Below are 12,256 nucleotides of genomic sequence, written 5' to 3'. Positions count from 1 at the left end.
GATTCTCAGTGTCAGTGTTAAGGTGAAGAGGCAATGGAGTCATAGCAGCATTAATCCTGCTGCCCGTCTTCCGTGAGCTGACCACTTTCTCCTGCTACAGTCCTCTGAGACAGGTTTTACTGTCATCCTTACACCAAGTCCTCATTCTCATCACCTCCACCCTGAGAGGGTGAGCAGCCCGCCTGGGTCACACAGCCAGCAAGAAGGGGGTTGAACTCAGGCCTGTCTGCCCCGAACACCTTCATTCCTCGAGCGCTCGGGTGCGTGGGTCCCACCGCAGCAGAGCCTTGGGTGGTCTGTTCTTCCGAAGGCTCTCGCCATGGTGACAGATGAGCCCTTTGACGACAGTCTTGGAGAGTGGGGTGCAGCAGCCCCCATTATCGTCTGTTCCCTGAGAGCTGGGTGCCCGCTGGAAGCAGCCGCTGTCGGGGAGAGTGACACGGGCCAGGCGCGCTGGCCTTTCAGAACGGCGGCAGCCCGACCCGCGCACCCTCTGGGCTGGCTGTGCTGGGGACCAGGCCGGAGAGGAGGTGGGGAATGCTCAGAGATGGAACAGAGGCCCCGGAGGCCTGGACTCCCTGCACCCGAACCGCCCACACAGGCCCACATGCTCACCCGCATGCGCGTCCACGTGCTTGTGCACACGATCGTCCACCCGATTGCTCCACGCTTGCCCACGTATTTGTTCATCTGCTTGTCCAGCACGCCCAGGAAACACGATCCACAGCTTTGTTCCCCTGGGTCTAAACAGTGGCCGACAGTGAGGGACCCTGACGAGAGGTGACGCCCTGTGACCCTTGGGTGGCGGGCAGCGTCCCTGCCCTCATCTGAGGACTGAGGTCCACTGGGGCAGGCTCCCTCTCCTCCCTCCGCCAGGTCCCCTGCCCCCCTGCTGTCCTCCCCTGCCCTCTTCTCTCCCTCCCAACACTGCTGGCCCTGGCCATACTCTCTCCCTCGTCCTTGGTGAGGACGCCCCGACCTTCCGTTTCCCAGCAGGCCGCAGGGCCAGCACAGTGGTGAGAATCCAGATCCAGCGCCACCGTGGGTCCCACCAGGCACTTATGTGATGGCCTGTAATCCTCATGACCACCCCAGGCCCACCGCTAGTGGTGGTGACCGGCTCAGGCAGGGTCCTCTGACATGCCAGCAGCTGTACAACTTGCAGGTGTACAAACCCCACTTCCAGCGCCTGGTTCGCTGATCCCTTATTCTGACCCCTGAGCCAGTTTCTACTCCTGTCATTCTGAGGGCTGGACTCTCCATGACGGCCCCCCACGCTGCCCATGAGTTCCGAGATGCTCCCCAGCTGGGAGCACCAAGCTTCCTGTTCCCCACTCCCCAGACCCCCTCACCCTGGCCTCGTGTCTGCATCCGGCCTTGCATTAGTCCACGGTCCTTGTCACCAGTATTGATAGTGGTGGAAGGTTTTGCTGAGGTCACGGTGACGCTGCATGCAGCTGCCATCAATAATCACTTTTATGGGGTCCATTAAAACCAATTTCTGCCCCTGGAGGTTAATGTCAGCAGCTTTTATGTCACTGCTTAATATCCAGAATAAATACAGAATTGACTGGGTAATGTAAACACAAAGCTTCCTCCCTGCGCCGGCAGGCAGAGCAGAAGCCAGAGGGCTCAGCTGTCAAGGCAGCCCTGCCGGGGGGGAGCGGCTGGGAAAGTGCGGGGGACAGTGTGAGGCTTGGGCCTGCTGCCAGGCACGCAGTTGGCACCCATCGACTATATTTTAGAAAGCAGAGGTTGCAGCTGAGCTCCTTCCCAGCCGCGGGGGGAGCCGGCAGCAGCCCCTGGGGAGTTTTCTCCTGCCCTGTGTTCTTGGAGACACCAGCTTCTTCACACAGAGCACAGGGGCAGAGCCCACACGGGGAGGCCTGACAGGCAGTGCGGGCCGTACCCTAGAGCACAGGGTGCAGCCCATGGCCGGCTGGTGTGCTGTGGCGGCATTAACCAGAACCTCCCCCGGCAGGGCGCGCCACCCTCTGGTGCTGAGAACTTGCTCCTGACTCAGGGAGTTGCTTGGGACCCATATATATTAGTGTTTCTGAGGAGTATCCATATTGTTTTCCCAGAAAGAATGAACCAGTCAACATTCCCCCGAGCAGTGGATAAGGGTCCCTTTCACCTGCAGTGACTGGATAGAGAAACTATGGCAGATACGCACAGTGGAATACTTTCTGGCTGTAAGAAAAGATGAAATCATGCAAGGCCCTGCTACGTGGATGGGTCTGGAGAGTATCATGCTGAGTGGAGTAGTCAGCGGGAGGGGGCAGACAGAATGATCTTTCTTATGTGTGCACTATAAAGGAATGCCGGGGCGGGGGGGAGGATAACAATGGTGCAATGGTCTGCAGTAGGAGGGAGGGATGGGAAGGAGGTCGATAGAATGGTGGGGTGGGGGGTACACCTGAACACCACCAGTGGAGGGAGCAGACCCTGGGGGGGAGGGAGGTGCTGGAATATTTGGGCAAGCCCCCCCAAACATTATCAATATTGTAAACCACAATGCCTAAAATAGAATAAATTTAAAACATAAAACAAGAGACCAGTGGAGTGCAGGGACCTGCTCTTAAAACCTAGCAGTGCTGTGTCCTCGTTCTGGGAAGTTGGGCACTTCCCAGAGCCTCAGTTTCCCAGGCGTGAGGATTTAGTGTCTAACATGCAGAAGACCCACGTGAGATGATAAGTTCCCAGGGTGGTGGGGGGCCTGGTTTTGGTGGCTCAGCCTCGCAGTGCTCTGAGAGACAGCTGAAGGGCTACGAAAGGCTCGCCCTGGTTTCCCCTCTGTGATGGTAAGTGCGAGCAGCTCGGTGGGTCTGCCCTGTGACAGTGGGAGGTAGCTGGCCCTTAACCCAGCTCTCCGCTCTCTCCACTTGTGTGAAGGCTTCCAAGGAGCTGTGCCCTGGGTGTGCGGGCCTCCTGCCTTCTTCCCACTCATACTAAGAACCTGGGCCCAAAGGGCAAGTGGGATTCTGTAAGCAGCAGGGATCCAAGAGGGGAGTCCCGGAAGAGGCAGCAGCCAAGTTCTAGAGGCGAGAAAAGTCCTGAGAGATCTGGGGACCAGTGAGAGTTTATACCCTGCTTTTATCGCACAGGCCGATAGAGACATTCATATAGAAAACACAGAAACCCAAACACTATTGCCCAAAATGATCCAGCGGGAACTTATTGGTTGCCATAATTAGGCAGCCAAATTGCTTATTCGGGGCCAGTGAATGAGGTGAGCATCTTTGAAGCCCTGAGAGAAAGACGCTCATTCCCTGGCTAACCCAGGTGTCCTCTGCCCTCCCTGCCCCCACTCCTCAGTCTGGCCTTTAAAAAGCTGAGAGTCCAGAGAGACAGGACAGCAGGAAGGACTTCCCTCCCTGTGGCTGACCTCGGCACCACATATGGCTCCCTGATCCCCACCAAGAGTGATGCCTGAGCACAAGAGGAAATCCTGAGCACTTCCAGGTATGGCCTCAAAACAAGCAAAAATGCCTCATGGAAGCAAAACTGAAACTCTCTGAGAATATGTTATTTGCTCCCAAGGTGGCCAGAGCACCTCTGTCAGCCCATCACTGAACAAGTGGCTCATTGAGGACAGAGCTGGACCCAAATGAGACTGGGCTTCTGCCTGGTCACCAGTTCACACCCCTCCAAGGGCGCAGCTGCGCTTGTGTTTTAATGGAATGAGACTCTCACATGTAGCAAGTGCCACAACATGCCAAGGTCCATAAAGAATTGTTCTAATGAGTGTTTGCTTAGTCAAGCACACAGAGACAGTCCATAGAGGGAGAATAAGGAGGCCTTTATTACAACGATTCATCAGACCTGTGGGCCTAGGCAAAGCTCAGGGGTCCAAGAGCCTGTTTATATAGGACATTACTGCAAACTCCTCATTACTTTGCTTCATGATCAAGCAGTGCAGACTTTGAAGGATGCACACACATGATGGCATCTTACCAGTATGGTTACAGATAGTTTCCTAATATCAGCATTTTCTTAGCTTGGAACTGGGAAGTTCATCCCAAGTGCAGACATGGTGCACATCTTTTTAAAACTTTCCATCCACAAGCAAAACAATCTCTTTGGAGTACATGCTGAAAGTCAGTTATAAAACCAAACATATGTATAATAAATTACCATCATAGCAGAATAGAGTGGGAGGGCCTGAGTTTCCAGGTGGTAGACAGAACCCTGGAGACAATAAACCCTTGCCTGCCCCTACCCAGCCAGTGCCCGCCGCTGTCCCTGCACCACCCCTAGTCCTCTGACTCCCTCATTTTGTCCCCACTGCCTGAAAGTCCCAGCTCTACCTTCCCAAACCAAGATTTTGTCCATTCCAGTGAGGACAAACTCCCAAGTGTCTCTGTGTCCCACAGATGAATGAGAGCAGCTGGCATCCCCCCTTTTCCCTCTGACCCAGCTCCCATCCAGGACATGCTCCAGTTCCATCCAGATCATTGTAAGCACAGTCTTCCTTCCTTCAGAAAAGGATGTTGTATCTCGGGCCTGTTAGAGCCAGTCAGCCCCCAGGCTGCTCTCCTAGTGGAGAACAGGTATTTCAATAGGAAGTTTGGGTGTTGAAGAGACGAATTCCAGCCAGAAGCTAAAGATTGGTCTGTATCATAGAAAGATTGCACTCATCTGTGGAATATACAATAATAGACTATAAGACTAACACCCAAGAATAGTAGAAATAAGTACCAGGAGATTGTCTCCATGGCTTGGAGGCTGGTCTCTCATTCTGGGCAACTCAGAGAAGGGAACACCAAGTAAAATGTGGTTGGAGGTCATGTGGGGGAAAGATGATGCGGGTCGAATATAGACTAGAGACTGAACACAATGGCCACTCAACACCTTTATTGCAAACCACAACGCCTAATCAGAGAGAGAGAACAAAAGGGAATACCCTGCCACAGTGGCAGTGTGGGGTGGGGGGAGACGGGACTGGGGAAGAGGGGAGGGATGTTGGGTTTACTGGTGGTGGAGAATGGGCACTGGTGAAGGGATGGGTTATAGAACTTTGTAAGGGAGAAACATGAGCACAAAAATGTATAGATCTGTAACTGTACCCTCACGTTGACTCACTAATTAAAAATAAACTATTAATTTTAAAAAAACAAGCAGCGAGAAGGATAAAAGGGGGGAAGCCGCCTAGCTAGAGGTTCCCCTTTGTTCCCCTTCTTCCCCAATGCATGAGAAGGTCCCTGAATAAATCACTGTAAGAAGAAAAAAAAAAGAAAAAAAAAAGATTGGTCTGTATGTTTGTGAGGGGGTGACCATACCCAGCGTTCTCAGAAGCTCTGAGAGTGTGGGTGCCACTTTCTGCAGTGCCACAGTCCTGGGGCGCAGAGATCCAGCCTGGGGCTCCCGCTGGCCAGCCATGCCACACGACCCTTTGGGCTAGCTCCTCAGCTCAGGTATCTGAGGCATAACGGAAATAGTGCTGGTCTGGGGACTTTGAAAGATGGGAAGGACTTGAATAAGTCACAAGAGAGAAGATAGGCCATTCTGTGTGGAGATGGGTGAAGCCATGAAGCCAGAATGTAGGTGTGTGTGTTTGGGGGGCTGGACGATAGCACAGCGGGTAGGGCGTTTGCCTTGCACGCAGCCGACCCGGGTTCGATTCCCAGCATCCCATATGGTCCCCCAAGCACTGCCAGGAGTAATTCCTAAGTGCATGAGCCAGGATTAACCCCTGTGCATCACTGGGTGTGACCCCAAGAGCAAAAAAAAAAAATTTTAAAAAAACAGAATGTAGGTGTGTGCCTGGGAGTACTGAGGCTAAGGTTGCTGGGAGGTGAATCTGGAGAGGTGGGCAGACTATGTCATTTGAACATAGTCATCAGCTGGGTCCTCACCACATCCCAGGAACTGTGGTTAAGTACCGGGATTCGGCACAGACAAAACTGCCCAGTCTGTGGAGATCCCGTTCTAGTTAAGGCAAATGCCCTACCCACTATACAATCACCCCAGGCCCTGTATTCTTGTCCAAAACCTGTTGGCCTAGGAGAAGTTCTCAGGTTCTCCTTACTGAGAATGGGTGTACATCCCTAAGGACCTTGTGTTTTAGTTCAGAGAGGCTGAGTTCTGGGACCAGGTGCACTTCCCTAAGATGCCGTGGCTTACGTGATGCTGGAGCTGGAATTTCCCATTCATGGAATCTGTCCATCTCCCTTCTCCCCAGGTTTCCTCCGAGGAAATGGCAACTGGGATGACTAATCACCCCAAGGTAGTTAGGCCTTATAAGGACAGCAGGAAAAGATGCTCCACATAGCAAGGGCTAAGTTAGGAGGATTGGGGAGCTGGAAGAGTCATCAACCGCATTCAGAGAACAAACCGAATCTGCCCCTCGGACCAAAGGCAACTGGAGAGGAACGAGGGCAAACAGGCAGGAGCCCCACATGCAACTAGCATGTCAAGAGAAATTTGGCTGCTTCCCAGGCCAAGGATCCTTGCCACAAATTGAATTTCACACTTACTGGTCTGGACAGATTGACGTCAGTGGAGGAATGACTCTCCTTTATGGGAAGGGAAGTGTGAGGGAGGGCTGCAGGGTCTCCGTGGGTCTGACATAGGACAGCAGTTGTAGGGCAGGGTGGGGGGCAGCAATTACTGGTAGAATCCCAGGAAACAGGCTCGGTGCAGACCCCACCAAAAAATAAATAAAACTCTCTCTTTGTTAAAAAAATATATCATGTAGAAACCATGATGTGCAACTGTTTCCAGTAGTTTCAGGCATACACCACCCCCACCTCCAGCCCACCACCCTGTGACCCCGGCTCTCCACAAGTGACTCAGTTTCCCCCGTATCGCCCAACCTGACTTTGATTGCTGTAGTTTGGGTTCCATGGTTTTAGTAGTGTTGAGCCTAGTGGTTTAGGAGTAGACAGATACCTCATCTCCATGCTCCAGGTGAGACTCCTCACCTCTGTCCCTGTGTTATCTCCAGACTCCTCTTCTTGCTTCCCAACTCCACTTCTCTTCTTCCTTGGCATTTTTTGTTTCTGTAACCTAGAGCTGAGGTTGTGCCCATTTTTCATAGCTTCTATTCCCTAGACATGTTATTCTGTTTACCACCTGACTTGAAACTATAAAACTGGCACAGGAATAAGGAACTTCTTGCCCACTAGCCTAATGAATTGAGAACTTAATGATATACAGTAATATACCCTAAGATATCTTTATAGCTAATTTATGAAGAAAAGCTGGACGCGTGAATTGGAGTAAAGATAGCCACCTCAATAAAAGATGTAAGAAAGCTAGATAGCTATACACTATCCAGAAAGAAGGAAGGAAAGAAGGGAGGGAGGGAGGGAGGGAGGGAGGGAGGGAGGGAGGGAGGGAGGGAGGGAGGGAGGAAAGGAGGGAGGGAGGAAAGGAGGGAGGGAGAGAGGGAGAGAAAGTGGATGCATATATCCCACTTCACACAAAAGTCAATTCATAGTGGAGCAAAGGCCTCAAAATTAGACCAGAAACAGACCATTTGAGGAAAATGCAGTCAGAATGCCCCAAGACTTGGACCTCAACAGACCTCTTTAGAGAGGGAGGTCTTTAAGAAGATAAGATCCTAACCCCAACATTTCTTACGGTAGCCTCTGATGTTGAGGAGTTGCCATGGTGAAGGCCAGGTATGCTGAAATTGCATCAGAAGCCTGGGTGGGACTGAGGCCCGTGAGCCAGTATGTGTTTATTTGGACTAAACTGAGCATGAAACCAGAGCAGTAGTACAGCGGGGAGGGCACTTTGTCTCACACGCAGCCAACCCAGGCTCCCTCCCCAGCATTTCATATGGTCCCCCAAGCACCTCTACGAATAATTCCTAAGCACAGAGTTAAAAGTAATAAAGTAATCCCTGAGCATTGCCTGGTGTGATTCAAAGGACGAGAGAGAGAGAGAGAGAGAGAGAGAGAGAGAGAGAGAGAGAGAATATCTGCTTAATCCTCCTGGGACTCACCCAGCTCCCTACCTCTGCAGTGTCCATAAGGCATAACCTTTAGTACTAGAGCTGCTGGTGCTAAAAGGTGCATTTTCTTTCTTTCTTTCTTTCTTTCTGAGAAAATGATGTGTCATTTCCTCCCCCCACCCCCCAGCCAGACTTAAAAGTGCTTTAGGAACCTGCTCTTGCAAGAGGCTATTATTATTCACATTTAGGGAATGAGTCATCATTCACAGAACGCTTTTCATCTTCAGCATTTCATGAATTATTGCTGATGGCTGCATCTCCCCTGTCCAGGGTGCCCGAGACCACCCACCACCTGAAGCCCTGACCAGAAGCCTGTGTGAGGCACTGCCCGGGCCTCTGGGCCACAGACGGGCTGCCAGGGCTTAGCAGACAGCAGGACATGCCGCTGACATCTGATGGCTTTCAGCTAACGGAGATGAGGACACTCGGGCTGCCTGGTCTCAGGCGTACATGCTAGGAAGGACACACAGAGTGGCCCTCTCTTGGGCACGAGGGAGTAGGTGTGGGGAAGTGGAGCTGGGTCCTGCCAGGAAGTAGGTTGTTCTGTGTCTGGATGTCTGGCAGCTCTTTGTTTTTAAGCAATACTTTTGAACGTGTATGCCTTTATTCTTTGATTTTTCTCTCTTGAAGCAGGATGAGTTACAATACCATTCCTGGTATGGTTTCATACAGTGTTCCAACCCCACACCCTTCCCAGAATGCCCCCATTCCTGTCTCCCTATCCCTTCCCCCTCCTCCCTACCCCCCCCCCCACACACACACATGTGGTAAGCTCACTTCTGTGGACTCTTGGGTTTTGCTGTCTTTGTTCATTTGTTATTCCCCTGCTGTGCTTTTGTACACCCCATATGTGAGAGAGATCATGCCTTATCTGTTCCTTTCCTGGCTGACTTCGCTCACTATGATACTCTCTGCATCCATCCATGTAGCTTCAAATCACATGCTTTCATCTTTTCTTATGGACAAGTATAGTATTCCATTGTCTACATGTGTCAGTTTCTTTAACCACTCCTCTGTTCTTGGACACGTAAGTCACTTCCAGATCTTTGCTGCTGTGAAGAGTGTTGCAGTGTGCACAGGTGACAGCCCTTTCGTAGGAGATAGAAAAAGGCAGGAAGGGCGGGTGGCGGTGCAGTGTTGCTGGGAGTGCAACAGGATGGAGGGGGAGTAGCAGTTTGCCGTTTGCCTGATGCTCTTGGTTTTGTCTGGATCAGACCTGACTGCGTGTGGCCGTGCCTTCATCTTCATTCTTTGTCACAGTTCCTTGACAGGACTTGGTGTGTGACATGGCTTTTATTTCACAGGAGGGCGTCTCCCCTTTGAGTTCCAGTTCAGTCCCCGGTGTGCAGGGCCTGTTTCTTGCTTTCTCACCCAGGAAGAAACCAATGGACCAGGTGTGATACTTGCTTCTAGGCCCTTCTAGGATAGACTCTGCCCTAGAAAATAATGATGATGACTACTTAAGCGCTCTCATTACCTGCTGAATAAATCAAGCTACCATCAGGGCTCATTGTAACTTGGATACCGTAGGAGCCTCTTTATATGCATAGTATTGACTGCCTGATGGGGTTTGGGAAGGGAAGGAAACAGAGACTCGGTCAGACCAAGTAATTTCCCTCGGGCCCCCCAGTTAGTAAGTGGCAGAGGCTGACTGCAATCAGGGAGGGGCCTGACCCCAAAGTCTGTGCTTGTCTGTCTGCCTCAGGTCTCCTTGAAATGGGGCCACTGATGGAGACTTGGAAACTGGGTTAATCCAGAGAGCACGTCAGCTCTGCAACAAAGCAAAAGTGTTCCACACGCAGGGAGTTTGGGGGAAAGCACAGAGAGGGCACAGGTTACTCCAGCCCCACAACATGCGCACAAGCGCGGAGCCGGGGCCTAGCGAGCCCGCACACGCACGTGACCGGCCCAGCCAATCACAGCCGTGGCAGTGCCTCCTGTTGTGTGGGATGAATGGAAGTACATGGTGTGACTCTGCAAGCAGTGTCCCTGTGAAGGCCAGTGCGTGAGAATCAGACTGCAGGCCATGGTGCACGCTTTCCTCTCATTCACACGGCAACAGGGGAGGAAGGTGTAGTACAGCGGGCAAGGGATTTGCCGTGCACGCAGCCCACCTGGTTCCATCCCATGTGATTCCCCGAGTACAGAGCTAAGAGTAACCTCAGAGCATCGCCAGGCGTGCCACCCCACCCCCCCCAGTATAAGGCAACGTTGGTCCCTTACACTTATTTGCTGTGTGGTTAGTCTAGTGTCAACAAGACGGGGTTGTTGTAGGGGGGAGAGAGAGACACACACAGAGAGAGCGAGAGAGAGAGAGAGAGAGAGAGAGAGAGAGAGAGAGAGAGAGAGAGAGAGAGAGATCATCCAGTTAGTGGTTGTTAATTAGAAACAGGTCCCAGGGAAGCCGCCTCTGCAGCAGCACCAATAAATCACTCATTAACTGTCCGTGGCTGCCTGTTTCCTTCTCGGCTCCCCTGCAGCCCTGCTCTGGCAACAACAGACGCCAGATCGGCTGTGCGTGTGGATTTGCTGCTGTGCAGCGTGGACGGAGGCCCCTGCTCTGTGCCTGGCCTTCAGAGACAATCCCAGGAAGCACCAGATAGGAGACGAGAGCCAGGCCCCGTTCATTGACTCATGGACCTGAGCCCAAATTTCTCTGCATTTCACACCAGCAGCCTCTTCTGCCCCTTTTGGCATGACAGCACCCCTCCCCCCTTCTGCACGGGTTTAGGTTCCAGCTCCCTGTGGGCGTTGGAGGGAGTGATCACAGTCTCTTTTGCAGTTTTACACACTCCCAACTGAACTACCTCTGCACATCTGCCTGCTCCCACAAAGGGGAGTAAGCAGTGGGGACCCTCCACACACCAGCCCTGCACCCGCTGTCTCACTGGAGCAGTACCCACCCAAGTATTGGTTTCATCTCAGGTCACCCTGGACCAGGAGAGAGAGAGAGAGAGTAACATCTGAATCCTGGGTCTCTTTTGGAAGTAATGGGAATGATTGCACAGCATTGCATCATTGGACTTGATGGCATTGGACTTTGTATATTTTTAAAAGGTTAAAGTGGCAAAAATTGGGGCCAGACAGTACAGTGGGTAAGTTGACCTGAGTTCCAGCCCTACTGCCACATTGGTCCCCTGGGCCACACCAGGAGTAATCCCTGAGTGCAGAGCCAGGAGTGCCTGAGTACTAATGAGTATGGCCCAAAGAAACAAAAATAAAACAAGATGATAAATTTTGTATAGTAAAAATATGTGTTTAAAAAGGCAGATCTCACTTATTAATTCCTTGAGTGTATTCCTAGGATCAGCTCAGAGATAAGGACATGTTTGGGGCTAGAAGTTGTAAAGCAACATGCCTCAGATGGGGGCTTCCTGTTCTGACACAGCTGTCTTTGTGGTCCCCAACACAGAGAGGTTGCTGATTTCGCTGCTTTATCCCTGAGAACACCAGGATCACAAAGGCAGAGGGAATGGCCACAGTCACAGCCCCTGCACAGTGGATTTAGGGCATGAATCCTGGTCTGCCTGCTGCAAGCCCATCCTCCGCCCAGGGCCTCAGCTTCCTCCAAGTTCCAGGTCTGGTGCTCGTGAGGTGACTTACGAGTAACGCAGCCAGAGACTGAAATGGCAAGTCAGACATTTGTTAAGAGGAAGGCCTCCACCTGCTGGGAGTGAGGCCCCTTCATCTCTCTCCTGTCTACCTGCCTTGCTGGCACCACCCCCTCCACCTTCAACACACTGCCATGTTCATCCCTCTGAATAAGTCGACTAAATGCACCCTTCTAGATGCTTCTGTCAGTCCGCTGACATTATCGCTAAATGGCAGTTTCAGGAACCTTTGGCTTTGGAAAAACCTTCTCATTTTGGTGGCAGGATGGTGGGGGAGGGAGTGGTTGTGCCCCATTGGCAGTGCTCAAGACTACACGTTGTGCTCAGGAGTGCTCCCTACAGTGCTCCAGGAACAGAGGTCATGCCAGGGTTCATGCAAAGTAATGCCTGTCTCTCCAGCCCTAGAACCACATTCTTTGTGTTTGTGTTTATTTTTGAAAATAGGCAAACCAATCTAAAACTCAGCCTCACTTTTGTACCTAACTGAAATATATTGAAAATTTAAGGACAATAATGGGTTATGTTCCCCACATAGGAGAAAAAATGGTCTTGAATAAAAAAAGCCAATTGTTTTCCCCTGATGGGCTAGGTAGGAGGGAAAAAGGGAGCTCAGATCACCCTGGAGGAGGGAAGATGATAACAGCTGAGTTAGAATTAGAAGTGTTTCCTTATAGGAGCTCAG

General features: G+C 51.7%; 1 protein-coding gene across 6 annotated transcripts in view; it reads left to right on the top strand.

Annotated features, from left to right (window-relative positions):
- TENM4 (teneurin transmembrane protein 4) overlaps window positions 1–12,256 on the top strand; it is a 708,342-nt gene that overhangs the window by 375,501 nt on the left and 320,585 nt on the right. The window lies entirely within an intron of this gene.

Source organism: Sorex araneus, chromosome X, assembly GCF_027595985.1.
Source record: "Sorex araneus isolate mSorAra2 chromosome X, mSorAra2.pri, whole genome shotgun sequence".
NCBI classification, from domain to species: Eukaryota; Metazoa; Chordata; class Mammalia; order Eulipotyphla; family Soricidae; genus Sorex; species Sorex araneus.
The sequence above is the reverse complement of the archived record's forward strand: the minus strand, read 5'-3'. Positions and strand labels throughout refer to the sequence as shown.